Source organism: Somniosus microcephalus, chromosome 25, assembly GCF_052327205.1.
Source record: "Somniosus microcephalus isolate GS21.2 chromosome 25, FLI_Smic_1.0, whole genome shotgun sequence".
Classification (NCBI taxonomy): Eukaryota; Metazoa; Chordata; class Chondrichthyes; order Squaliformes; family Somniosidae; genus Somniosus; species Somniosus microcephalus.
Genome location: NC_141011.1, coordinates 56,048,133 through 56,075,663, shown reverse-complemented (window position 1 = coordinate 56,075,663; position 27,531 = coordinate 56,048,133). Strand labels below are relative to the sequence as shown.

Below are 27,531 nucleotides of genomic sequence, written 5' to 3'. Positions count from 1 at the left end.
CAATGTTTGTCTGAGCAAAAAGTAAATATGCCTACAAGAGTCCCCTAATGATGAGCTTTCTTTTGATATAACATATGTGTAGGTACGCTCTATAACTTTTGATTGTATAGCCGGACAGAGAAACAGGCAGAGAGATAGACAGAGAGACAGACAGACATACATATCCTTTTATATATATAGATTAAATAGCTCAAAGGGCAATTTGGATCTATCCCTCCGTGATAAAAATTAGAGTTTTATTTAAACAGAAATCAAACTAATCAAGTTTGTGTGGGCTCTGAATTCTCCTCTGCTGGTACTTGGAGTATTTCCCATCAATTTGCGGTACTGATGATGATGAACTGGCAGCTTTCACCGTCATTTCACCATTGAAACTGACCGCAGCTTCAGAGTTTAGCGCATGCGCATCCTAACACGGAAATCCTGATGTTGCGGTCTGTCATTCACTGCTCAGACACTGGCTGCACCGTGCACCCACCCCCCACCCCACCGCTCAGCCCCCCCGGCTCCCACCCCTCGCTCCAACCCCCTCCGCCCCCCACCCCAACCCCCAACCCCCGCTCCAACCCCCCCCGCTCCAACCCCCACTCCCCCGGCTTCCACCCCCCCACTCCAACCCCCTCGCTCCAACCCCCCACTCCAACCCCCTCGCTCCAACCCCCCCGCTCCAACCCCCCCGCTGCACTCCCCCCCTCCAACCCCCCCCACTCCAGCCCCCCTGCTCCAACCCCCCCCCGCCCCCCCACTCCAACCCCCTCACTCCAACCCCCCCCGCTCCAACCCACTCGCTCTAACCCCCCCTGCTCCACTCCCCCCCTCCAACCCCCCCGCCTCCCACCCCAACCCCCCGCCCCCGCTCCACTCCCCCCGCTCCAACCCCCCCCCCGCTCCAACCCCCCCGCTCCAACCCCCCCAATGACCCCCCCCCACCCACAGAGAGCAGGCCAATCTCTCCGAGACACCCTAGTCCACTCCTCTATCACCCCAAACAGCCCTTCCCCTTCGCCTGGCACCTTCCCGTGCAAGCGGAGGAGATGTAACACCTGCCCCTATACCTCCCCCCTCCCCACTGTCCAGGGCCCCAAACACCCCTTCCAGGTGAAACAGCGATTTACTTGTACTTCTCGCAATCTAGTATACTGTATTCGCTGCTCACGATGCAGTCTCCTCTACATTGGGGAGACCAAACGCAGATTGGGTGACCGCTTTGCGGAACACCTCCGTTCAGTCCGTAAGGGTGACCCCGAGCTTCCGGTCGCCTGTCATTTCAATTCACCGCTCCATTCCCACTCGGACCTCACCGTCCTTGGCCTCTTGTACTGTTCCACGGAAGCTCAACGTAAACTCGAGGAACAGCACCTCATCTTCCGATTAGGCACTCTGCAGCCTTCCGGTCTCAATATCGAGTTCAACAATTTCAGATCATAACCTCGGCCCCTATTTCATTTTTACTTATATTTTTCCACTCCTTTCCTCCCCCCCCCCCTTTCCTTTTGTTTCTCTCTCACACCTGGCAGCTATCTTTTGCCCTGCCAGTACACTTTACACCTAATCCCAGCCTATTACCATCTCGTCTAGCTTCTAATCTCTTACTTCTTTTGGTTCTTTTATTCTTTTGTCCGAGCGCAGCCCTGCCTTCGATCTAGTTCCTTTTCTCTCCAGTTTTGAAGAAGGGTCAAACCCGAAACGTCAACTCAAATTTCTCTCCACGGATGTTGCCTGACCTGCTGAGTTTTTCCAGCATTTTCTGTTGTTATTTCAGTGAAATCACTGACCTGACGAAAACTTTTCCGAGCAAATATCGCTGTTAGAAACCCCATAAAAAGTCAGACCCGTTGAAATGAGGTGTAACTGGAGTTTTAACAGTGATCTGAGTAATAACTACTGATAAACAATTGTTCTGGCCCTGAAAAACTAATTTTATATTGGTGGAATGTCAAATTTCTCCATTAAATTAAAAATGATTAGATTTTAAAATTAATGAAAAAAACTTTTCTTAAAAAAGTTTCCTCCTGATATTTCAGCTTGTACCTTAACCCTATGTGTACGTCCCAATCTTTATTTCGCTCTTTGTACATTTTTTTAAAAAGTGATTGATTATTAGCACTTTCTATTTCCTGGTTCGCTGTCTGTGAGAATTCTGCAGTGTGATTGGCTGCTTAGACAGCTTGTTGACGTCACAGCAGCTCGCGCTAGGGAATCCCCACTATATTACGCTGATTTCAACTGTGCATCGGAAAAGTCGAACTTCTCAACACAGCGATCGCGAGGTCTTTGTGGGAAGCTTACTTCGGGGCCGGTGGCGAACACCTTCGCTTTCTGTGGAGGATCATCTAAGAAATAAATAACATGCCAGTGCGCCACCATCAATTACCGCAGGGTCGGCACACTGAAACTGACTCCTCCACACAAAGCCTTCAGCTGCTTCATCAATGACCTTCCCTCCAACATAAGGTCAGAAATGGGGATGTTCGCTGATGACTGCACAGTGTTCAGTGTCATTCACAACTCCACAGATAATGAAGCAGTCCATGCCTGCCTGCAACAAGACCTGGACGATGTTCAGGCTTGAGCTGATAAATGGCAGGTAACATTCGCGCCACAGAAGTGCCAGGCAATGTCTGTCTCCAACAAGCGAGAGTCTAACCACCTCCCCTTGACATTCAACGGCATTACCATCGCCGAATCCCCCATCATCAACATCCTGGGGGTCACCATTGACCAGAAATTTAAATGAGCCAGCCACATAAATACTGTGGCAACAAGAGCAGGTCAGAGGCTAGGTATTCTGCGGCGAGTGTCTCACCTCCTGACATCCCAAAGCCTTTCCATCATCTATAAGGCACAAGTAAGGAGTGTGATGGAATACTCTCCACTTGCCCGGATGAGTACAATGCCAACAACACTCAAGAAGCTCAACACCATCCAGGAGAAAGCAGCCCGCTTGTTTGGCACCCCATCCACCATCTTGAACATTCACTCCCTCCACCACCGGCGTACTGTGGCTGCAGTGTGTACCATCTACAAGATGCACTGCAGCAACTCGCCAAGGCTTCTTCGGCTGCACCTCCCAAACCCACGACCTCTTCCACCTAGAAGGACAAGGGCAGCAGGCGCATGGGAACACCACCACCTCCAAGTTCCCTCCAAGTCACAAACCATCCTGACTTAGAAATATATCGCCGATTCTTCATTGTCGCTGGGTCAAAATCCTGGAACTCCCTCCCCAACAGCACTGTGGGAGTACCTTCACCACACGGACTGCAGCGGTTCAAGAAGGCGGCTCACCACCACCTTCTCAAGGGCAATTAGGGATGGGCAATAAATGCTGGCCTTGCCAGCGACGCCCACATCCCATAAAAACGAATACATTTAAAAAAAAATACAATCTTGTCACAGTGCGAAATAGACAGTAAGCAACAAAGCTTTATCACAGTTCCATATCTGTATCCACATTTGAGGTGAATTGAGTTTCTTTAAATGCAATTTGCCGAATTCAAGTTCCCATTTTTAGTGGGTGATTTTTGTTTCCTTGTGGCTCCATTTTCATTCAGAAACTGGGGGTTGAGGGGATCGGTGGCAGGTGGGGGATTGGGGGGGTCGTGGGGGTTGGGGGGTCGGTGGGGTGTTGGTGGGGGACGGTGTGGGTTGGGGTGTTGGGGGGGTCAGTGGCGGGTGGGGTGGTTGGGGGGGTCGGTGCCGGGTGGGAGGTTGGGGGTTCGGTGGGGGGTTGGGGGGGTCGGTGGGAGGTTGGGGGGAGGTCGTGGGGGGTCGTGGGGGGTTGGAGGGGTCGGTAGGGGGCTGGGGGGTGGGGGGGTCGGTGGGGGGTTGGGAGGTTGGGGGGAGGTCGTGGGAGGTTGGAGGGGTCGGTCGGTGGGGGTTTGGGGGGTCGTGGGGGGTCAGTGGCGGGTTGGTAGTAGGTGAAAGATAAACTATCTCTTCATCCCGTCCACACACTTCTGCTTCTGCAGCTGATCTGCTTTTCCGAGGGACATAACTCCTGGCGGCAAATTCTCCCGTCTGAAACAAGAGCTTCGTGAATAAATTTAAATCGGGATCAAGCGACACCATCACAACGCCGACCCCATGTTTCTTTTACCTTGCCGTCTGACTCGCGCCAACCAACCATGGGGGGGTACAAGTCCTGAGTTGCTCCTTTCAAACAACATTTAAAGGAATAAAAGCAGAAAACGCTGGAAATGCTCAGCTGGTCAGGCAGCATCTTTGGAGAGAGAAACAGAGTTAACGTTTCAGGTCGATGACCCTTTGTCAGAAAGGGATCGCGGACAAATGTGTATCGAGCTTTTTCCAATATTTTTCTTGCAGCGCCTAGTGTCTTTTTTTGACTTTAAAGGATTCGAAGCTTGTAAGAAGGAAAAAGTACTTTCATTTATTCAGCACCTTTCTTGATCTCAGAGCATCGCAAAGCGCTTCACAGCCAATGAAGGGCTTTTGACGTGTAGTCACTGTTGTAAGGTAGGGAGACACAGCAGCCACTTTGTGCACAGCAAGCTCCCACAAACAGTAATAAGATAAACGATCAGGTAACCTGTTTGTGACCTTGGTTTCAGGTTAAATGTTGGCCAGGAATCCTTCCCTGCTCTTTTTGCCCTGAGACTTCTTCCCGCAATTCTGCGGGATTGTTTCCCAGTTTTGGGGCTCAGAAAATGCACCTCCCGTTTAAGCTGCTGCAGTGTGAGATTTCCCACCTTCTAATTGCCAAGCTAATAACACTTGGGTTATGGATCCTTCATCAGAACACATCTCTAGTTGGGGAAAGGGTTCTGGACCCATGGTGGTGGCTGTGGGAGTTTTTTGCTTGTGGCCTGCTTTGTGTTGTCAGTATTTCCTGTTTTCATTCTAGACATCTTGCCTTTCCTGTGCTTCACCCTCTCAGCTATTAGTATGTTATTTTGTTGAAGGAATGTCTTTTCCTGCCCCAATGTGATGACCTTTTATATCATTCAACAGTTTCTTCCTTCAGTTCCAGTCCCAATTGGCCATTTCCCCTGTGCTCGCTGACCTACATTGGCTCCCGGTTAAGCAGCGCCTCAGTTTAAAATTCCCATCCTTGTTTTCAAATCCCTCCATGGCCTCGCCCCTCCCTATCTCTGTAATCTCCTTCAGCCCCACAAACCCCACCCCCCGAGATATCTGCGCTCCTCTAATTCTGCCCTCTTGAGCATCCCTGATTATAATTGCCTTTCCTCAGCTATTAATGTTATTTTGTTGAAAGAATGTCTTTTCCTGCCACAGTGTGACAATCTTTTATATCAGTCAACAGTTCCTTGTTCCGTTAATCAGCAGTTTACAGGTCATTCAACCCATTAACTTCCTTACATTGATTTGAGCATCCATTGCTTACCATTTTGTTTTCAGTTCTGAAAAGAAAGAGAGACTTGCATTTCTATAGCGCCTTCCATGACCACCAGACGTCCCAAAGCACTTTACAGCCAATGAAGTACTTTTTGAAGCGTGGTCACTGTTGTAATGTAGGAAACGCTGCAGCCAATTTGCACACAGCAAGCTCCCACAAACAGCAATGTGATAATGACCAGGTAATCTGTTTTAGTGATGTTGTTGAGGGATAAATATTGACTGGGGAGAACGCCCCTGCTCTTACGAAATAGTGCCAGAGGATCTTTTACGTCCACCTGAGAGGGCAGACAGTGCCTCGGTTTAACGTCTCATCTAAAAGACTGCACCTCCGACGGTGCAGCACTCCCTCAGTATTGCCAGCCTAGATTTTTGTGTTTAAGTCTCATGGAGCAGGACTTGAACCCACAACCTTCTAACTGATAGGTGAGGGTGCTGCCCACTGAGCCACAGCTGACACTGAAACAACACATACACCCAAAAGGTTAACTCGTCTTTCCTTTCACAGATGCTGACTGGCCGGCTGTGTATTTCCAGCAATTTCTGTTTTTATTACAGGTTTCTAGCATTCACGGTTTTATTCTTTTTATCAGTATAGGTTTGAATATGTGTTAGGTAGGAGGCATCTTAGCATCTGGGATAGAAACAGGTAACTTCTCAGGTAGATGTAAAAGATCCAACAACACTATTCGAAGAAAAGCAGCGGCGTTCTCCCCGGTGTCCTGGGGCCAGTATTTATCCCTCAAATCAACATCACTAAAACAAATTATCTGGTCATTATCACATTGTTTGTGGGAGCTTGCTGTGTGCAAAGTGTCTGCTGCGTTTCCCACATTACAACAGTGACTACACTTCAAAAGGAACTTAATTGGCTGTAAAGCGATTTGGGACGTCCGGTGGTTGTGAAAGGCGCTATATAAATGCAAGTCTTTCTTTCTTTCCCCAATGTGTTGGAGACCCATGAAGTCTCCCTAAATGAGTCTTTTAGTTGGTCTCTAGGTGAGGCAAAGCAAATACTTTAGCTGGTTGGGTAATTTACCACAATAAATACACTTTAGAACATGTCTTGGATGCGGGGAGGATGTTTCCACTGATGGGTGAGACTAGAACTAGGGGGCATAATCTTAGAATAAGGGGCTGCCGTTTCAAAACTGAGATGAGGAGAAACTTCTTCACTCAGAGGGTAGTAAATCTATGGAATTTGCTACCTCAGAGAGCTGTGGAAGCTGCGACATTAAATAAATTTAAAACGGAGATAGACAGTTTCCTAGCTGATAAGGGAATTAGGGGTTACGGGGAGCGGGCAGGGAAGTGGACGTGAGTCTAGGTTCAGATTAGCCATGATCCTATTGAATGGCGGAGCAGGCCCGAGGGGCCATATGGCCTACTCCTGCTCCTACTTCTTATGTTCTTATGTTCTTATGAACAATTGACAGGTCTGTATGTGAAAATTTAATATTTTGCCTGTTTTGAACAAAAAGGAATGTGTGACTAATAGTTCAAATGCATTACAACAGCTTGTAAACGGTAAACCTGGCCCATTCTGCTTACCAATACACCTTGAAGTTAAGAAATATTGGCCTAGAAATTCACTTTGGGGCGGCCAGCTCGCTCGCGCCCAAAAGTTAGCGCTGGGCGGGGAGCCATTAGCGATCGTCAGATATTCAGTGTTTGCGCCCCAATTCGGAACCGGGCGCTATACCAGGGTGTGCCCGCCTCCGCTTGGGGCGCTGACACTGAATTTCAGCGCTCTTGGCGCCGCTGCGCCAGCCGCTGCGGAGCGGCAGGCTGCGGTACTGCAGGCCTCCTCCTTCTCTTAAGGGGGAGCTGCCTGCAACGGGGAGATCGCCGCTGGATAGTGCCGGCAAATGAGCCCGGCACCACGGAGAAGTGCCGGGTTCGCGGAAAGCAGCCGGCAATGCCGCAGGGGGGGCGGTGGAGGAGGCCGGGGAAGGAGGTGCGGGCAGGCGGCCACCGAAAAAGCGGCCGGCCGCACCTTCCCCTTTAAAGCGCCCCACTAAGGCTACAGCACGGCCCCGTTTTCTGGTCGCTGTTTGCAGCCGCTTCGGAGGAGGCGGCCGCTACTAAATATGGGGATCGGGCCGGTTTCGGGGCGGAACCGGGGCACTGTGCACACCGATGACATCATCGGTGCCGGTGCAGCGCTAACGGCTACCGCCGCCAATACCGCTGCGCTGAATATCAGCGCAAACTCATTTTTGGCGCAGAAGCCCTCTTTAGGCGGTAACTGGCCGCAAAGCTGGCAGCGCCTTAATGAATTTCTAGGCCATTATTTCTGAACACACAACTCATTGCTTCTAGTCACGTACTGTGTGCATCTTCTAAGTCCATTAGAGTATTTTGAAGGGTTTGGCAGCTGGCCTCCTTCAGAGATTGGCTTTGTCAACTGAAAGAGCTTTTAACAAGCAAGAAGGCTTTAACAGGGTTTTTTAATGAGGCATTTGCCTCGATAGAATGAAAGACTATCAAGTTGAAATTTAGAGAAACATTTTGCTCTACCGGTGCTGCCCGGGTACAATCACAGAATCACAGAAACCCCACAGTGCAGATAGAGGCCATTTCGGCCCATCGAGCCTGCACCGACACATATCCCACCCAATCCCCGTAACCCCTACACCAACACCAACACATATCCCACCCTATTCCTGTAACCTCACGTATTTAATCCCCCTAACACTAAGGGTCAATTTATCATAGCCAATCAACCTAACCCGCACATCTTTGGACTGTGGGAGGAAACCGGAGCACCCGGAGAAAACCCACGCAAACACGGGGAGAATGTGCAAACTCCACACAGACAGTCACCCGAGGCCGGATTCGAACCCGGGTCTCTGGTGCTGTGAGGCAACAGTGCTAACCACTATGCCACCGTGCTGCCCACTGGGCACAGAGTGTACCAGAAGGGCAATTCCTGCCGAGCCGAATGTTAATAATGCAGGCGGACACCAGGGGCATGCGCAGGCGCACTATTGGGTAAAGCCATGAAGGGAGCAGGAAGTCTGGGCACTTCTGAAACCTTAAAGGCAGGAGCCACCCTAAAAGGGCGGGCACAATGGAAGCCTCATAAAAGACAATCATTTTTTTGTAGACGGGACAGCCGCAGCTGATGAATTTTGGAGATTGTTGAAACCCATCATTGCCGGACGGAAGCTGTAATTTGCATTTATGTGACCTTACTGTTTATTTAAATGTGCCATGCTCTGAATGTGTGTGTGCCACAGTGCCTTGGCTGGGGTGGCAAGAGGTTGGTTGTTCCAACACTCAGTTTTGGAGGGAGTTGGTAAAGAGACATCACCATGACAGGTGCAGCAAGTCATTAGGAAGGCAAATGGTATTCTGGCCTTCATTACAAGAGGATTTGAGTACAGGAGTAAAGAAGTCTTACTCCAATTATATAGGGCCTTGGTGCGACCACACCTGGAGTACTGTGTACAATTTTGGTCTCCTTACCTAAGGAAGGATATACTTCCCATAGAGGGAGTGCAATGAAGGTTCACGAGATTGATTCCTGGGATGGCGGGACTGTCGTATGAGAAGAGATTGAGTAAACTAGGCCTATATTCTCTTGAATTCAGAAGAATGAGAGGGGATCTCATTGAAGCATACACAATTATTACAGGGCTTGATAGGGTGGACGCTGGGAGAATGTTTCCCTTGGCTGGGGAGTCTAGAACCAGGGGCCACAGCCTCAGGATAAAGGGTAGGCCATTCAGGACTGAGATGAGAAGAAATTTCTTCACACAGAGGGTGGTGAATCTTTGGAATTCTCTACCCCAGAGGGCTGTGGAGGCTCAGTCATTGAGTATATTCAAAACAGAAGTCGATAGATTTCTGACTAGTAAGGGCACCAAGGGATATGGCGATAGGGCCGGTGAATGGAGTTGAGGCAGAAGATCAGCCATGATCTCGTTGAGTGGTGGAGCAGGCTCGAAGGGCCGAATGGCCGACTCCTACTCCTATTGCTTATGTTCTTATGGCAACATGCAGTAGATGAAGGAAGATGGAAAACAAATGCAAACATGAAGGAAGATTGGGCGGCAATAGGAGGAGTGTGCTGGCTTGTGTGTCGGTCTTCTCTTATGATTCAAGGGGGCATGGAACAGTTTGTGGTCAGAGAGATGATTCCTGCCCTGTGGTGGCAGCATTTGTTCACCGCTCCAGAGAGGGTCAGGTCAGTTTCTTCAACAGCTACCAATAAGACTTGTGCCGACTTCAAATAATCCACATCACAAAATAGGGGAAGGGTTGTCACAATACTGAGCACTGCTGCTGTCGCTACGTGTATGAGACTAACAGCACTCAGCAAGAAATTCTAAAGCAGAAAAAGCTTTTTTTATTCAAAAATGCAAAAATAAATCCCTTACTTGATTATATCAGAGTCGCTTTAATTGGAAAATGAGCAGTACATAAGAATGAGCTGTTCTGCCATTTAACACACAGGCTACTGGATTGTGATGAATAAGTCGATTGTATTTTTATTATATGGTATTCTCGGATTTTTAGGAGTGTTTTGGGAGTTGAATTCCATGATTCTAGCCCCTTTTTGTGAAAACTACAAACACGTGCCCACCCCACGCTGTGCCCCCGCCCCACGCTTTGCCCCCCTCGCTGTGCCCCCCCACACTGTGCCCCCACATGCTGTGCCCCCACCCCACACTGTGCACCCCACCCCATGCTGTGCCCCCCCACACTGTGCCCCCCACACTGTGCCCCCACCCCATGCTGTGCCCCCCACCCCATGCTGTGCCCCCCCACACTGTGCCCCCCACACTGTGCCCCCCCACACTGTGACCCCCACCCCACGCTGTGCCCCCGCCCCACGCTTTGCCCCCCTCGCTGTGCCCCCCCACACTGTGACCCCCCCACACTGTGACCCCCACACGCTGTGCCCCCACCCCACGCTGTGCCCCCGCCCCACGCTTTGCCCCCCTCGCTGTGCCCCCCCACACTGTGACCCCCCCACACTGTGACCCCCACACGCTGTGCCCCCGCCCCACGCTTTGCCCCCCTCGCTGTGCCCCCCACACTGTGCCCCCACATGCTGTGCCCCCACCCCACACTGTGCACCCCACCCCATGCTGTGCCCCCCCACACTGTGACCCCCACATGCTGTGCCCCCACCCCATGCTGTGCCCCCACCCCATGCTGTGCCCCTCCATACTGTGCCCCCCCACACTGTGCCCCCACATGCTGTGCCCCCCCACACTGTGCCCCCACATGCTGTGCCCCCACCCCACACTGTGCACCCCACCCCATGCTGTGCCCCCCCACACTGTGACCCCCACATGCTGTGCCCCCACCCCATGCTTTGCCCCCCACCCCATGCTGTGCCCCCATACTGTGCCCCCCCACACTGTGCCCCCACATGCTGTGCCCCCCCACACTGTGCCCCCACATGCTGTGCCCCCACCCCACGCTTTGCCCCCCTCGCTGTGCCCCCCCACACTGTGACCCCCACATGCTGTGCCCCCCAGCCCATGCTGTGCCCCCCCACACTGTGCACCCCCACACTGTGACCCCCACATGCTGTGCCCCCCACCCCATGCTGTGCCCCCCCACACTGTGCCCCCACATGCTGTGCCCCCACCCCATGCTGTGCCCCCCCACACTGTGCCCCCCACGCTGTGCCCCCGCCCCACACTGTGCACCCCGCCCCATGCTTTGGGCCCTGTACATGCTGAGACTGGATGAAATGTATCTGTTTCTGGGGCTTCTGGAGGCGGTTCCCATTGCAGAGCTTGTGTGACACAATACCCCTTGTAGTGTTTCTTTGGCAGTATCTTAGGGGTGCTACAGTTCCAAGCAAATTTCACAACGGGTACAGTGAGTGGGAATTTGTGGAATTAATGAAAATGTTGTTCCTGGGCACTCTGTCCCCTAGCAGTGTTTTAAGGATGTTACAACACCAAAGATTGTGCATTTGTAACGGGCAGTCTGCCCTTTTCAGGGTACTGTTTAAACCTGGGATCTAATCCTCAGAATAAAATTAAAAATTCCAGAAAAAAATTTAATACATTCAATCAGCATAAACCAGTGTCAATAGGCAGAACTAGAGACCTTTAACTGACTGCAGAGAAACAGGAACATGCTACAGGTAGACTATCCTTTATCCGAAAACCTTGGGACCAGCCGAGTTTCGGATAAAGGAGAATTTCGGATTTCGGAAGGTGGGTCGGCGGGGGTCCGCGGGGGGGTCCGCGGGGGGGTCGGCGGGGGTCCGCGCGCACGACTTACGCTGACGCTCAGCGTAAGGTCGGCGGGGTCCGCGGGGGGGTCGGCGGTTGTCGGGGACGCGGGGGGGTCGGGCGCACGACTTACCCTTTATCCGAACTTCCGAAACCGGAACCCTCTAAAAACCGAAGGTTTTTTCGTTCGTACGCACGACTTACGCTGAACGAAAAAACCTTCGGTTTTTAGAGGGTTTCGGTTTTCGGAAGTCCGGATAAAGGGTAGTCTACCTGTACTAACATTTTCTACTGGTTCTCTAAGCTCATTTCTAAGCATGTTGTGAATGCAATGCAATGACACTTAACCATAATTAGTCATTTTCCACTTCACCGCATGAAAAGGGTAGGAAACTTTCACATTCTCTGAAGCACCGAGCTGCACGTAGGCATTACCAAGCTCTGCCCGTCAAGTTGCAGCATGTGACCAGTCCCGGGAGACAGCCTTTGCTGTCCAGAATGCACGTACTCTTCAGGCATAGCTTGGAGCCTGCCTTTGTGCCGGTAATGCGCTGCTGTCTGTGCTTTGCTTGGGTTCGTCCATGCACAAAGACCTGAATGCAGTATTTCTGCTTGCTCTTGTATCAACATGTCAGAGAGTAAATGCTGACAAAGTGCTGGATCTGCTCTCTCAATGAACACTTTGAATCGCAGACTGCTACGTATTAATTCCTTCATTTTCAAATTCCTGATTCAGAAACAGCTTTTAATTTTCAAATCAGGTACTGTTTATATTTCTGCTCCTACCAAGACTGCAATGAAAATGTATTAAGTATCAGTGTTCTATTTAAAGCTCTATAAACATATCAATAAAAAATATTGAGGTCGGTGACGTGTAAAAATACACAGGGTTCTTTGTATTTATTTACCACCACATATGTACATAGAAGTTACAACACGGAATCAGGACGTTCGGCCCAACCAGTCCATGTTTTCCCTCCACACAAACAAATAGTCCAAACCACATTTGCCCGACCTGTTTCCATATCCCGTTCTCCCTTTTTCCTTTGTCCGCCTATCCGATCTAATCTTGAATGTTGGCATTGTTTCTGCTGCAACCACTAACCACAGGAGTGAATTTAACAGCCTCACAACCCAAGTTCCCTCTAAGCTGCACTTTGTTGTGTGCAGCCTGTTTACTTCAAATGCGCGGGTCCCTTTAAATTTCTGCGCCTGTGCGGTATTTCCCGTGGACAAGCTTGTGAGCTGCCCGCGCGGGACCTTGCAGAGCACTGCGCGGCCACACACACACCCAGCTTAGAGGGAACATTACACACAATCTTTCGATTAGGCACTTTACAGCCTTCTGGACTCAACATTGAGTTCAACAATTTCAGACCATAACCTCTGCCCCTATCTTTTTTTTCTCTCTCTCACACGGCAGCTGTCGATCATTCTGCCATCGCCATTTGCACCTCCTCTAGACCCATCTTTTGTTTCTTAACTTGTCCCATTACCTCTCCTTTTGCCTCGCACCATCATCCCTTTTGTCATTTAATCTCTCCTGCCTTCCAGCCTATCACAGACCGCCCCTTCTGTTCTTTCCTCCCCTCCCCCCCTCGCCCTGCCCCTGCACTTGCTTAAGAACCTGTTCCATCTCCAACTTTTACCAGTTCTGACGAAGGGTCATCGACCTGAAACGTTGACTCGGTTTCTCGCTCCACAGATGCTGCCTGACCTGCTGAGTATTTCCAGCATTTTCTGTTTTTATTGCTCACTGTGTGAAGCGGTTTCTCTTGGTCTCTATTCCCAATCCCTTACATTTAATCTTGTATCTGTGGCCCCTCATTCTAGAACTCTTCACCAGTGGGATCAGCCTGCTTTGATCTATCCTGCCCCATTCTTTCATCATTTTAAACACTTCTATCCTATCGCCCTGTAACCTGCATTTTGTTTGGAATGATAGCAACCCCAAGCTTCTAAGTCTTCATCTTTGTATTTCTTCATACCAGAGGTCATCCTAGTGAATGCGCGTTGAACCCTCGCTAAAGTCCCAATATTCTTCCGACAGTGTGGCACCCAATACTGAGGTCTCATTACGTTTTTATATGGGCTTATCGTTACCTCTTGGCTTTTATATTCTATACCTTTTTACTTAACTACCTTATCAATCTGAGGTGCTGCTTTTAATGTCCTGTGAACCTGTCCCCCCAAATCTCATGCTTTTCCTCGTTACTAAGCCTACTTCCATTCAGAGTAGAATTACTGCTGTTTCTTATTTTTACCAAAATGTATCACCACACATTTACTGACATTGAATTCTATCTGCCACCTTTTAGCCCATTCACCCGAATGATAATTATCCATTTGTAGCTTCCTTTGGTCTTCTAAAGAATTAACTATACCTCCCATTTTGGATCATCTCCAAGTTTCAACACCACTCCCTCTAGACCTATGTCTAAATTATTGATATATACAATGAACTGAAGTGGCTCCAGAACTGAACCCTGTGGGACACCACTGCCCACATTCAACCACTCTGGAAAAATGCTCTTAACTCCTACCCTCTGTTTTCTCCCTTCTAACCAATTTGTAATCAAGTTCGTTACCTTCCAATTAATTCCATGCCCCTTAATCTTCTCTGATAATCTCCCACATGGTACCTTGTCAAAGGCTTTCCTATAGTCTGTGTACACTACATCCACTGCATTCCCCCACCTACTGTCTTACCTCCTCAAAGAATTCTATGCGGTTTGTCAAGCATGATCGATCGTTTTGATATCCGTGCTGGCTAATTCTAACCATTTTCTCTTTACCTAGATACGTGGTCATTTCATCCTTCATTAAAGACTCTGAAATTTTCCCTACCATAGAGCACTGAAATATCATTTCAAGGGCCTGAGCAATTTCCTTCCTCATCTCCCTCAGGAACTTTGGATATATTCCATTGAGCCCTGGGATTTTCTTTTCTTTTAGCTTAACTAACTTATCTAAACTTTTCCTTTTATTCATCACAATATCACACATCTCACTCTGAACCACTTCAGGATTGACCTTCTCTCCGATATCCCTCTCTTTAGTTTATTCATCATCTACAAGCGGACAGCCCTCTCCTGTCAGACGTCCTGCCTCACCTTTTAACAATTCGCTTTTTACTGAGTTACTTCTAAAATATTTTAGCGATCCTTTTGATGTTTTTAGAAATGTTTTCCTCACACTCTCATTTAACTTTTATATCCCGCTCTTAACGTTTTTGTCTTATTTTATCATCTTTGCCTTTTCATTATAATAATTATAGTCCTTGGAGACCATCTCCTCGCCATCAGTTTTAATTGGTTTCTAACCTCTTTATTTGTCAATGGAATCGCAAAACTAGTAATAGTGTTTTACTTTTTTAATTGAATATGCAGGGGAGTTCTCCTGGTGTCCTGGCCCACATTTATCTCTCAACCAACAACACTACATAACATAAGAACATAAGAACATATGAAATAGGAGCAGGAGTCGACCCCTTATTCTGAAACTCTGCCCCCTAGTTCTAGATTCCCCCACGAGGGGAAACATCCTCTCAGCATCTACCCTGTCGAGCCCCCTCAGAATCTTATATGTTTCAATAAGATCACCTGTCATTCTTCTAAACTCCAATGAGTATAGGCCCAACCTGCGCAACCTTTCGTCATACGTCAACCCCTTCATCCCAGGAATCAATTTAGTGAACCTTCTCTGAACTGCCTCCAATGCAAGTATATCCTTCCTTAAAAAAGGAGACCAAAACTGTACGCAGTACTCCAGGTGTGGTCTCACCAACGTCCTGTACAGTTGTAGCAAGACTTCCCTACTTTTACACTCCATCCCCCTTGCAATAAAGGCCAATATTCCATTTGCCTTCCTAATTACTTGCTGTACCTGCATGTTAACTTTTTGTGACCCATTTATCCCAACTCTCTGTTTTCTGTTAGTTAGCCAATCCTCTATCCATGCTAATATATTACCCCCAACACCAAAAACAAGTTAACTGGTCATTTATCTCATTGCTGTTTATGAGACCTTGCTGGGTGAAAATTTGCCTGCCATGTTTGCCTACTTTGCAACAGTGACTGTGCTTCACAAAGTACTGAGGATGTGAAGGGTGCTATATAAATGCAAATTGCTTCTTTATGGGGCGCGAACAGATAGGTTAATGCTTCAGATGTAGACCCAGGGTCCGTTCTGATGACGGGTCTACACCTGAAACATTGCCTCATCTGTTCATTCCACAGACTGACTGACCCGCTCAGAGTTTCCAGCATTTTCCTCTACCGAGGCTGTCCGTCTAAAATGTTTGGTTAAAACTCCAGGGCGTTCTGGGATTTCCGACCAGAACTCCTCCCACCCCACCCCACCCACCCCACCCCAGCCCACTCCACCCCACCCCACTCCTCCCACCCCACTCCTCCCACCCCACCCCAGCCCACTCCACCCCACCCCACTCCTCCCACCCCACCCCACCTCACCCCAGCTTGGAAACCCGCCCTTTTTGGCCACAGTATCTGCAGTTTTTTGCTTCTTGTTTATAAAGAAAGACTTGCATTTCTATAGCGCCTTTCATGACCACCGGATGTCCCAAAGCACTTTACAGCCAATGAAGTACTTTTTTGAAGTGCAGTCACTGTTGTAATGTAGGAAACGCGGCAGCCAATTTGTGCACAGCAAGCTCCCGCAAACAGAAATGTGATAATGACCAGATAATCTGTTTTTGTGATGTTGATTGAGGGATAAATATTGGCCCCAGGACACCGGGGAGAACTCCCCTGCTCTTCTTCAAAATAGTGCCACGGGATCTTTTACGTCCACCTGAGAGAGCAGACGACACCTCCGACAGTGCAGCACTCCCTCAGCACTGCACTGGAGTGTCAGCCTAGCTTTATGTGCTAAAGTCTCTGGAGTGGGACTTGAACCCACAACCTCCTGACTCAGAGGTGAAGGTGCTACCCACTGAGGCACTGCCGACACTGGTGGAAATTATATTGGGCATTTCCGATGTATTGTTGGGTAAGGAGTGTGCTGGGAAGGAGTGAGAAAAACACAAACAGGACCTTTGAAGGACAAATCTCGACACACAACATATTGATGCTTCAAAATAATTACCTCTTCATTTATTAAAAAAGAGAAATGCATCAAAATTGTGCAGGAAAACAAACTCAATCGTGTATGAGCTTTTAGCTAATTCCTTGGAAGGGAGTGCCCCTGAATACGAGCACTGCTACAGAACACTCTTTATCATTGTAAACACCTCGACTATATCACCTTTCAACGCCTTTCAGGGAATACGAGTCAAGATCAACTTCCTGGCACTGCAAATCGAAGATGAGTCATAAGATGATGAAACAAAAAAAGAGGGTGTATGATGCATGTCAGGTGGATTCTTCAAGGGAGAACCAGACCAAATATAGTAAGTTGAGAGGGGCAGTGAAGATGAAAATAAGATTGGCAAAGAGAGAGTATGAGAGTAGAATGGCGGTTAACATAAAAGGGAAACCAAAAATCTTCTATCAGCATGTAAACAGTAAGCGGGTAGTAAGAGGTGGGACGGGGCCTATTAGTGACAAAGAAGGTGATATATGCTTAGAGGCGCAGGGCAAGGCTAGAATACTCAATGAGTACTTTGTATCGGTGTTTACTAAAGAGGCGGATGCTGACAAAATATTGGTAGAAGTGGAAAAGGTAGAAGCAATGGAAGGGGTGAAAATTGATAGACAGGATGTACTAGAAAGGCTGGGTATGCTTAGAGTGGATAAGTCCCCTGGTCCAGATGGCTTGCATCCCAGGTTGCTAAGGGAATTAGGGGAGGAGATAGCGGAAGGGCTTGCCATAATTTTCCAATCTTCCCTAGATGCAGGGGAGGTGCCTGAGGATTGGAAAGTGGCAAATGTGACACCATTGTTCAAGAAAGGATGTAAGGACAATCCTAGTAACTACAGGCCGGTCAGTTTATCATCAGTGGTGGGTAAAGTTTTAGAAACAAAAATCAAGGAAAAAATTAACGGGCATTTGGCGAGGTTTAAGCTAATTAAGGAGAGCCAACATGGATTTGTAAAAGGCAGATCGTGTTTGACTAATCTAATTGAATTTTTTGATGAAGTAACCGGGAGGATTGATGAAGGGAATGCAATGGATGTTGTCTACATGGATTTTCGGAAGGCGTTTGACAAAGTACCACATAGAAGGCTGGTTAACAAAATTGAGGTTCATGGAATAGGTGGGTCAGTGGCAGCTTGGATAAGGAATTGGTTTAAGGATAGAAAACAGTGAGTTGTGGTAAATGGCTGTTTTTCAGACTGGAGGTTGGTAGAGAGTGGTGTTCCCCAAGGGTCAGTGCTGAACCCGCTGCTTTTTTTGATATATATAAATGACCTGGATATTGGAATACAAAGTAGAATTTCTAAATTTGCCGATGACACCAACTTGGGGGTGTGGCAAACAGTGAGGATGATACCAATTGACTGCAACAGGACATAGAAAGGCTGCAGAATGGGCAGACAAGTGGCAGATGGAATTTAACACAGAGAAGTGTGAGGTGATGCATTTTGGCAGAAGGAACAGGGAGAGGCAATATACACTTAATGACACAGTTTAAAGAATGTACAAGGACAGAGGGACTTGGGAGTTAATCTGCATAGGTCCCTGAAGGTGGCAGGACATAGAGAGAGTGGTTAGCAAAGCATATGGGATCTTGGGCTTCATAAATAGAGGTATTGAGTACAAAAGTAGAGAAGTTATGCTGAACCTTTATAAATGGTGTGGAGATGCCGTTGTTGGACTGGGGTGGACAAATATAAGAAGTCACACAACACCAGGTTATAGTCCAACAGTTTTATTTGAAATCACAAGCTTTCAGAGCACTGCTCCTTCGTCAGGTGAAGTGGAAACATAGAAACATAGAAGATAGGAGCAGGAGTAGGCCATTCGGCCCTTTGAGCCTGCTCCGCCATTCAATGTGATCATGGCTGATCATCCAAATTCAGTACCCTGTCCCTGCCTTCTCCCCATATCCCTTGATCCCTTTAGCATCAAGAAATATATCCAACTCTTTCTTGAATATATTTAATGAACTAGCCTCCACCGCCCTCTGTGGCAGAGAATTCCACAGGTTCACCACTCTCTGGGTGAAGAAATTCCTCCTCATTTCAGTCCTAAATGGCTTACCCCTTATCCTTAGACTATGACCCCTGGTTCTGGACTCCCCGGCCATCAGAAACATCCTTCCTGCATCTAGTCTGTCCAGACCTGACAGAATTTTATAGGTTTCGATGAGATCCCCTCTCAATCTTCTAAACTCCAGTGGCTTTAAGCCCAATCGACACAATCTCTCCTCATACGTCATTCCTGCCATCCCAGGTATCAGCCTGGTGAATCTTCGCTGCACTCCCTCCATGGCAAGAACGTCCTTCCTCAGGTAAGGTGACCAAAACTGCACACAATACTCAAGGTGCGGTCTCACCAAGGCCCTGTACAACTGTAGCAAGACATCCTTGTTCCTGTACTCGAACCCTCTTGCTACGAAGGCCAACATACCATTTGCCTTCTTAACCGCCTGCTGCACCTGCATGCTTACCTTCAGCGACTGGTGCACAAGGACACCCAGGTCTCTTTGCACTTCCCCTTCTCCCAATCTATTGCCATTCAAATAATAATCTGCCTTCCTGTTTTTGCCACCAAAGTGGATAACCTCACATTTATCCACATTATAGTGCATTTGCCATGTTTCTGCCCAATCACCCAACCTGTCCAAATCGTACTGGAGTTTCTCGACATCCTCCTCGCAGCTTACCCTTCCGCCCAGCTTTGTGTCATCTGCAAATTTGGAGATACTACATCCAATTCCCTCGTCCAGATCATTAATATATATTGTGAACAGCTGGGGTCCTAGGACCGATCCTTGCGGTACCCCACTAGTCACTGCCTGCCACTCGGAAAACGACCCGTTTATTCCAACTCTTTGCTTTCTGTCCGCCAACCAGTTCTCTATCCAAGTCAATACCTTGCCCCCAATCCCATGTGCCTTAGTTTTGCACGCTAATCTCGTATGTGGGACCTTATCGAAAGCCTTCTGAAAGTCCAAATACACCACATCCACTGGTTCTCCTTTATCTATTTTACCAGTTACATCCTCAAAAAATTCCAGTAGATTAGTCAAGCATGATTTACCTTTTGTAAATCCATGTTGACTTTGTCCGCTCCTGTCACTGCTTTCCAAGTGCTCTGCTATTACATCTTTTATAATAGACTCTAGCATTTTCCCCACTACTGATGTCAGGCTTACCGGTCTATAATTCCCCGCTTTTTCTCTACCACCTTTTTTGAATAGTGGGGTAACATTAGCTACCCTCCAATCCATGGGTACCGTTCCAGAGTCTATCGAGTTCTGGAAGATGACCAGTAATGCATCTACTATCTCTGGGGCCACTTCCTTAAGTACCCTGGGATGTAGACCATCAGGCCCTGGGGATTTATCGGCCTTCAGTCCCATCAATTTTCCTAACACCATTTTCCTACAAATACTGATTTCTTTCAGTGCCTCTCTTTCATCAGACCCTATGTTCCCCGGCATCTCTGGGAGGTTATTTGTGTCCTCCTTTGTGAAGACAGAACCAAAGTATGTATTTAGTTGGTCTGCCATTTCCTTGTTTCCCATTATAAATTCCCCTGATTCTGACTGTAAGGGACCTACGCTTGACTTCACCAATCTTTTTCTCTTCACATATCTATAAAAGCTTTTACAGTCAGTTTTTATGTTCCCTGCTAGCTTAAGACACAGCTTATATAGTCAGAGAATAATGCCATATGATTACAGGTAATCTTTCTAACTGCCATTATCACACCTCGGCAAGACATGCCAGATCATCAACACAGATACAATCATCACATGTGAGGACACCACCCACCAGGTACATGGTACATACTCATGTGACTCGGCCAACGTTGTCTACCTCATACGTTGCAGGAAAGGATGCCCCGGAGCATGGTATATCGGCAAGACCATGCAGACACTGCGACAACGGATGAACGGACACCGCGCAACAATCGCCAGGCAGGAGTGTTCCCTCCCAGTCGGGGAACACTTCAGCAGTCAAGGACATTCAGCCTCCGATCTTCAGGTAAGCATTCTCCAAGGCGGCCTTCGAGACACATGACAACGCAAAATCGTAGAGCAGAAACTGATAGCCAAGTTCCGCACACATGAGGACGGCCTCAACCGGGATCTTGGGTTCATGTCACGCTACATGTAACCCCACCTGACGTAGGGTCATCCAGACTCGAGTCGTCGTTGGCTTGTTCTCTCTACACAGATGCGGCCGGACCTGCTGTGATTTCCAGCAAAAAAATGTTTTTTTGTCTGTTTTTTGTTTTTCATACAGACCCCAGCATCTGCAACATTTGACCCCTTGTGACCCCACCTCATTGTTCTTTGATGTAATCACTCACCTCTACAGAGGACATTTTGACCCCTCTCACCCCCACAGACCCAACTGCTCGCCTCGCTGGCCCTGGCGAAGTTCGCAGCCGTATGGGCAGCCCGCAATTACAGGCGTAAAATGGGGATAAGCCTCAAAACTGCCTGTCAACTACCTGTTAACAGGCAGTTAATTGGCTCTAATCCCCTTCCCGCCTCGAGGAGACGGGTCCCTGCGCGACTCAGGGACCCGCCTCCCGGGAAGGTGGCACGGAGGCGGGTTGGGAGCAGGGTCGGTACCCGCTCCCAGTTTCTGCCATTTTCCCAGCAGTCCCGCCTCCATACCCGCCTCCCCAGGGCTGGGAAAATTCCCCCAAAGGGACACAGATTTAAGGTTTTGGGCAAGAGATACAGGGGGGATGTGAGGAAAAACCTTTTTACGCAGCGAGTGGTGAGGACCTGGAACTCGCTGCCGATGGAAGTGGTGGAAGTGGAGACACTCAATGTTTTCAAGGGGAGACTGGATAGGCACTTGAGGGAAATAAACTTGCAGGGCTACGGGGATAGAGCGGGGAATGGGACTGACTGGATTGCTCTACAGAGAGCCGGCACGGACTCGATGGGCCGAATGGCCTCCTTCTGTGCCGTTATGACTCTATGACATAGGCGCTATAGCACATGCTCATTAATAACTAGTTAACTAATGATGATCTATTTGAGCTTATCTTAACATAAATCATGGCAGCTCTCTCACCACAAGCCTCGCTCCGTCAGTAATCAAAACATTTCCCTGGAACAGGCGAGCCCAAAAAGAGAAACAGGATAAATGTGACCAAAATAGCAATGTCTAACTTTAGGGTATGTCGTTTCAAGTAGCTCGGGGCCAAAATGGATGCCATTCCCTTAATTAAATTCAAAATAGAAAGCAGGTGACCGTCAGAGCAAAGACCTTAGCAAGGTTCGTTTAAAGTCTAACTACTTTGATGACTGTGTTAGTGTGTTTAATATGCTGATGTATGCAGCCTGAGGGACAGATTTTCTGGCATGGTGCATGTGTGAAAACCAGTCTGGGGAAAATATCAGAAGGAAGTGACAGTCACAAGCCACTCTCCCTTTCTCTTATTTTTAATTTCTTGATCACTCAAAAAGAAATGGTATATGTTATGACTCTATGTTGTGTGTGTGATAATATATGTAGCTTATTACACCCTGCTGTTCTGGATTCTGGAAATAGTTTCTCTGTATCTACCCTAGCGAATCCCTTTATCATCTCAAACACCTCAATTATATCACCTCTCGAGGGAATACAAGCCAAATTTATGCAACCTCTCCTCATAATTTAACCCTTTAAGCCCGAGGATTATTCTGGTGAGTCTGTGCTGTAGCCCCTTCAAGGCCAACATATCTTTCCTGAGGTTCGGTGTGTAAAACAGTGCTCCAGGTGGGGTCTGACCAAAGCTGTGTACAACTAAAGACTAACTTGCTGTCCTTTGTATTCCAACCCGCGTCAGATAGAGGCCAACATTCCATTCACCGCTTTGATTCCATTCTGTACCTGTGCGCCAGCTTTCAGTGATTTGTGTACCTGGACAGCTAAATCGCTTTGCTCCTCCACAGCTCCTCGTCTCTTCCAATTTGTCTTTCTCAGACCCCAAAGTTAGGCAGGATCACTTGTTCCTTTCCCACCCCAACTGCAGCCTAAGGAACAAGACCTGAGTGGATCCCAGCACATACACAGCCATTGGAACAACCAGAATGTGCCATAGAATCATAGAATGATCACAGCACAGGAGAAGGCCATTCGGCCCGTCGAGCCCGTGCCGGCTCTCAGCTAGTCCCACTCCCCTGCCCTTTCCCCGTAGCCATGTACTCCCCCGCAAGCACCAAGCAATGACTAGCTTTACAAGGTATTTAGGTAAACACTTGGAAGTTGTTTTTTTCTGTTATGTGCACTAGAGTTTATCCTTAGCACTTATTTGAAAAATGACCACATGCTCACATAAGTTGCACTTTAAGCCTTGACATATCACGTTATTAAAATAAGACATTCCTGGAGAAAACAATAGGAAGCACACAACCACTTACACAAAGCGAACAGCTGGGCTATAACAGTCTTCTTCTTAGGCAGTCCCTCGGAACCGAAGATGACTTGCTTCCACATTAAAAATGAGCTCGCAGGTGGCTGATTAGTCCAATACGGGACCTACAGTCTCTGTCACAGGAGGGGCAGATGGTGGTTGAAGGGGCGGGTGGGTGGGGTGCTTGGGTTGATGTGCGCTCCTTGCGCTGCTTGCGCTTGGCTTCCGCTTGCTCCCGGTGAAGAGACTCGAGGTGTTCGGCGCCTTCCCGGATGCTTCTCCTCCACTTTGTGCGGTCTTGGGCCAGGGATTCCCAGGTGTCGGTGGGGATGTTGCACTTTTTCAAGGAGGCTTTGAGGGTGTCCTTGAAGCGTTTCCTCTGCCCACCTGGGGCTCTCTTGTCGTGCCGGAGCTCCGAGTAGAGCGCTTGTTTTGGGAGTCTTGTATCGGGCATGCGGACAATGTGACCCGTCCATCGGAGCTGATTGAGCATGGTCAGAGCTTCGATGCTGGGGATGTTGGCCTGAGCAAGAACACTGACGTTGGTGCATCTATCCTCCCAATGGATTTGCAGGATCTTGCGGAGGCAGCGTTGATGGTATAACAGTAAGCAGATACAGAACGTCATAGAGTCATACGGCTGGATTTTGTCAATGGGGACGTGATGGAGGCGGGACTCTCACTTTTTGGGTTGTAGTCCCGCCTCCATCGACTTGTGGCCAACCCACGGTATTTTCCCTTGGTTGACCTTGTTAAGCCCGTCCAGCGGGCTCAGCAGGCCAATTAAGGGGCACCTGGTTACTGGTGAAGTCAGTGATTGCCATTTCATCTGTCAAGAGCTTTTGACAGATGAAAAATCAGCGTTTGACAGCTCTATGAAGCTGTCAAACACTGACAATCTGTCTTCTAACCTGAGTCCTTCTACTCAGACTCAGTTAGAGATCTCTCCAGACCAGAAAGCAGAGGCTGCAGCTTTTGACAGTTCAGCGGCCATTCTGCTTTCTGTGCCGGTGAGCTGAGGGACTCCTGAGAACTGAAGGAAGGAAGCCTGCAGGAGAAAGTAAATATAAGTAAAACTTATTAAAACACTTTACACTTACCTCACACACTTACCTCTGCACACATGCACCCATCACTCACCTGCACAACGGACATCTCGGCCCCTCCAACCCCTGCAGACCGACGGTCCGCCTCGCTAACTTGGCGTGGTTCGAAGCCGTTGGGAAGCCCACACTTCAGGGCTAAAAATAGGGATTAGGCAAAAAACTGCCTCTTAACTACCTGTTCATTGGCACTAATCCCCTTCCCGCCTCGGGGAGGCGGCTCCCAGCACAGGTCGGATACCCGCCTCCTGGGACATTGGCACGGAGGCGGGTTGGGGGCGGGATGGGTTCCTGCCCCTGATTCTGCAATTTTCTCACCACTCCCGCCTCCAAACCCGCCTCCACGGGGCTTGGAAATTCGAGCCCATAGAGTCATAGAGTTATACAGCACAGAAAGAGGCCCTTCGGCCCATCGTGACCGCGCCGGCCATCAAGCCCTGTCTATTCTAATCCCATTTTCCAGCACTTGGTCCGTAGCCTTGTATGCTATGGCGTTTCAAGTGCTCATCTAAATGCTTCTTGAATGTTGAGGGTTCCTGCCTCTACCACCCTTTCAGGCAGTGAGTTCCAGGTTCCAACCACCCTCTGGGTGAAAAAGATTTTCCTCAAATCCCCTCTAAACCTCCTGCCCCTTACCTTGAATCTATGCCCCCTGGTTATTGACCCCTCTACTAAGGGGAAAAGTTCCTTTCTATCTACCCTATCTATGCCCCTCATAATTTTGTACACCTCAATCAGGTCCCCCCTCAGCCTTCTCTGCTCTAAGGAAAACAACCCCAGCCTGTCCAGTCTCTCTTCATAGCTGAAGCGCTCCAGCCCAGGTAACATCCTGGTGAATCTCCTCTGCACCCTCTCCAATGTAATTACATCCTTCCTATAGTGTGGCGACCAGAACTGCACACAGTATTCCAGCTGTGGCCTAACTAACGTTTTGTACAGCTCCATCATAACCTCCCTGCTGTTATATTCTATGCCTCAGCTAATGAAGGCAAGTATCCCATATGCCTTTTTAACCACCTTATTTACCTGTCCTGCTGCCTTCAGGGATCTATGTACATGCACGTCCTACTGAGGGTCATTATTTGAAACATCGCCCTACTTCCTAAAAAATGTTATGAAAGGAGCCACAGTGCCAGGGATCAGAGTGTGTGATGCTGCATTGAAAAGACACTTTACATTTCTATTTTTGGACAATATATTAATTTGGAGTTGACCAATCCAACCGCACAATGCCACACCAAAGAAACATGAGCGTGAGAAAACCAGATGAAGTGCAGAGTGGCACGGAACAGGAATGCAATATAAAGGCAGAATTTGGCTTCATCAGCCCTTATCATAAAGGACAAAGGCTGGGCAAGGTGAGATGTGGAAGGGGGATGATGTTAATAGGGCTCATCTTGGTTTATCTGGGTCAAGAGTAAGAGATGTAGGAACAAGGATCAATGCGATAATGACGGGTGAAGATCGAGACGCAGTAACGATAGAACAAGGGGTGAAGAAAAATATCACAGATCAGAGCTCACAGCTCAAGGTTCGGTGTGGGACACAATGAATACTCACTGCCTCGCCTAATGTGGGCACCCAAATTCAGTCCAAGGTTAACACGTGTCAAATAAGGGTTTCATTTTAACTAGTATTTTGTTGCTGTGCAGGCTCTGCTCTAGCTTTCGCTGAATACAAACTGTTCAAAATCACGGGAAAACTTACTCTGCAAAAAGCAAAATACTGCGGATGCTGGAAATCTGAAATAAAAACAGAAAATGCTGGAAATGCTCAGCAGGTCAGGCAGCATCTGTGGAGAGAGAAACAGAGTTAACGTTTCAGGTTATCAGAAGACTTATTTTGAACAATTACTATGGTTCCCATTTGTTCACCTAAATTCTTCCATCCTTTTAGATTCCCCTTTAACAAACGTACAGCTGTACTGGCTAACTGTGCTGAAAGGTAATCTGTTCCATGGACTCTGCCAATTCTCCTATGTAATCAACCCCTAAGGAACTTACGGTCTCCATTTTCTCTCCTTCCCTCCCTGTGGCCAGCCACTCTGTGGGTAAGGCACACACACAAGCTTGGGCCCAGGGCAGGGGTGACGGGCGAACGGCACTTGGTGCGGGATGGATACGGCAGCCGAGTTTTGGTTGAGCTGAAGTTTATGGAGGGCGGAAGATGGGAGGTTGGCCAGGAGAGTTGGAAGAGTCAAGTCTGGAGGTGACAAAGAAAGAAAAAAGAGGAAAGAATTTTCATTTATATAGCTTCTTTCATAATGTCACAGCAATGAAGTACTTTTGAAGTGTAGTCATTATGGTAATGTGCAAAAATACAGCAACTAAGTTGCACACAGCAAGATCCCACGAACAGCAATGAGTTAAATGGTTTTAATGACATTGGTTGAGGGATAAATATTGGCAAGGACATCAGGAGTACTCCTCTGCTCTTCTTTGATATAGTGCCATGGGACTTTATGTCCACATGAGAGAGCAGATAAGACTACAGTTTAACACCTCATACTGAAAGACAGCACACCCTCTGTACTGCACTGAATGTCAACCAAGATTATGGGCTCAAGTCCTGGAGTGGGTGCTTGAACTCACAACCTTCATGACTCAGAGGCAAGCGTGCTACCATTGGGCCACTCAGCAGCAATTGGGCTGAGGCAGGATCAGAGGCGGGCTATGATAGGGAGATGGAAGTAGGCGGTCTTTGTGATAGAGAGGATATGAGGTCAGAAGCAGTGCTTGGGGTTGAATAGAACACCGAGGTTACAAACAGTGGCATTCAATCTGAGACAGTGACCAGGGAGGGGAATCGAAGCAGTTTGAAAAAACACCCAGTAACCAATAATTTCTCTTTTCTGTCCATTAACTAAGCTCCAATCCATGTTGCCACATTCCCTTTAATACTGTGTGCTTCAATTTTATTAACTAGCCTCCTATGCAGCACCTTATCAAATGCCTTTCGAAAATCCATATACACAACATCCATTTCCTTTATCAATACACACCACTAGTTTCTCAAAAAAGTTGTTAATTTACTCAGAGACACACTTACCTTTTACAAATTCATGCCGATTGTTCTTAACTAACTCGTGTTTTTCTAGGTATTAATTTTAGTATATAAAAGTTCCTTCTTGTAATATATTCAAAACACTACATTACAATCCAGTTGTGTAACGTTAGTATTCAATGAATAAGGGTGCTTGTGTTTTTTATGCAGTTGCCTATTTATATAGGGGTGAAATTCCTCTCAACCTTCAGTAGTCCCGCCATTGTCACATAATTATTGCGCTGAAAATCACGTATATAGATTTGTTTTTTTTACACTTTGCAGCTTTACTGCTTTGTAATGAATTAATTCAT

General features: G+C 48.0%; 1 long non-coding RNA gene across 2 annotated transcripts in view; it reads left to right on the top strand.

Annotated features, from left to right (window-relative positions):
- Positions 1-11,791: 11,791 nt before the first annotated feature.
- Positions 11,792-27,531, top strand: part of LOC147100915 (uncharacterized) — a 37,786-nt gene continuing 22,046 nt past the window's right edge. For both annotated transcript variants that reach the window (XR_015073587.1, XR_015073586.1), the window contains exons 1-3: positions 11,792-12,343; positions 14,382-16,992; positions 20,545-20,698. This is a non-coding gene — a long non-coding RNA (uncharacterized LOC147100915). The remainder of the gene's footprint in view (positions 12,344-14,381; positions 16,993-20,544; positions 20,699-27,531) is intronic.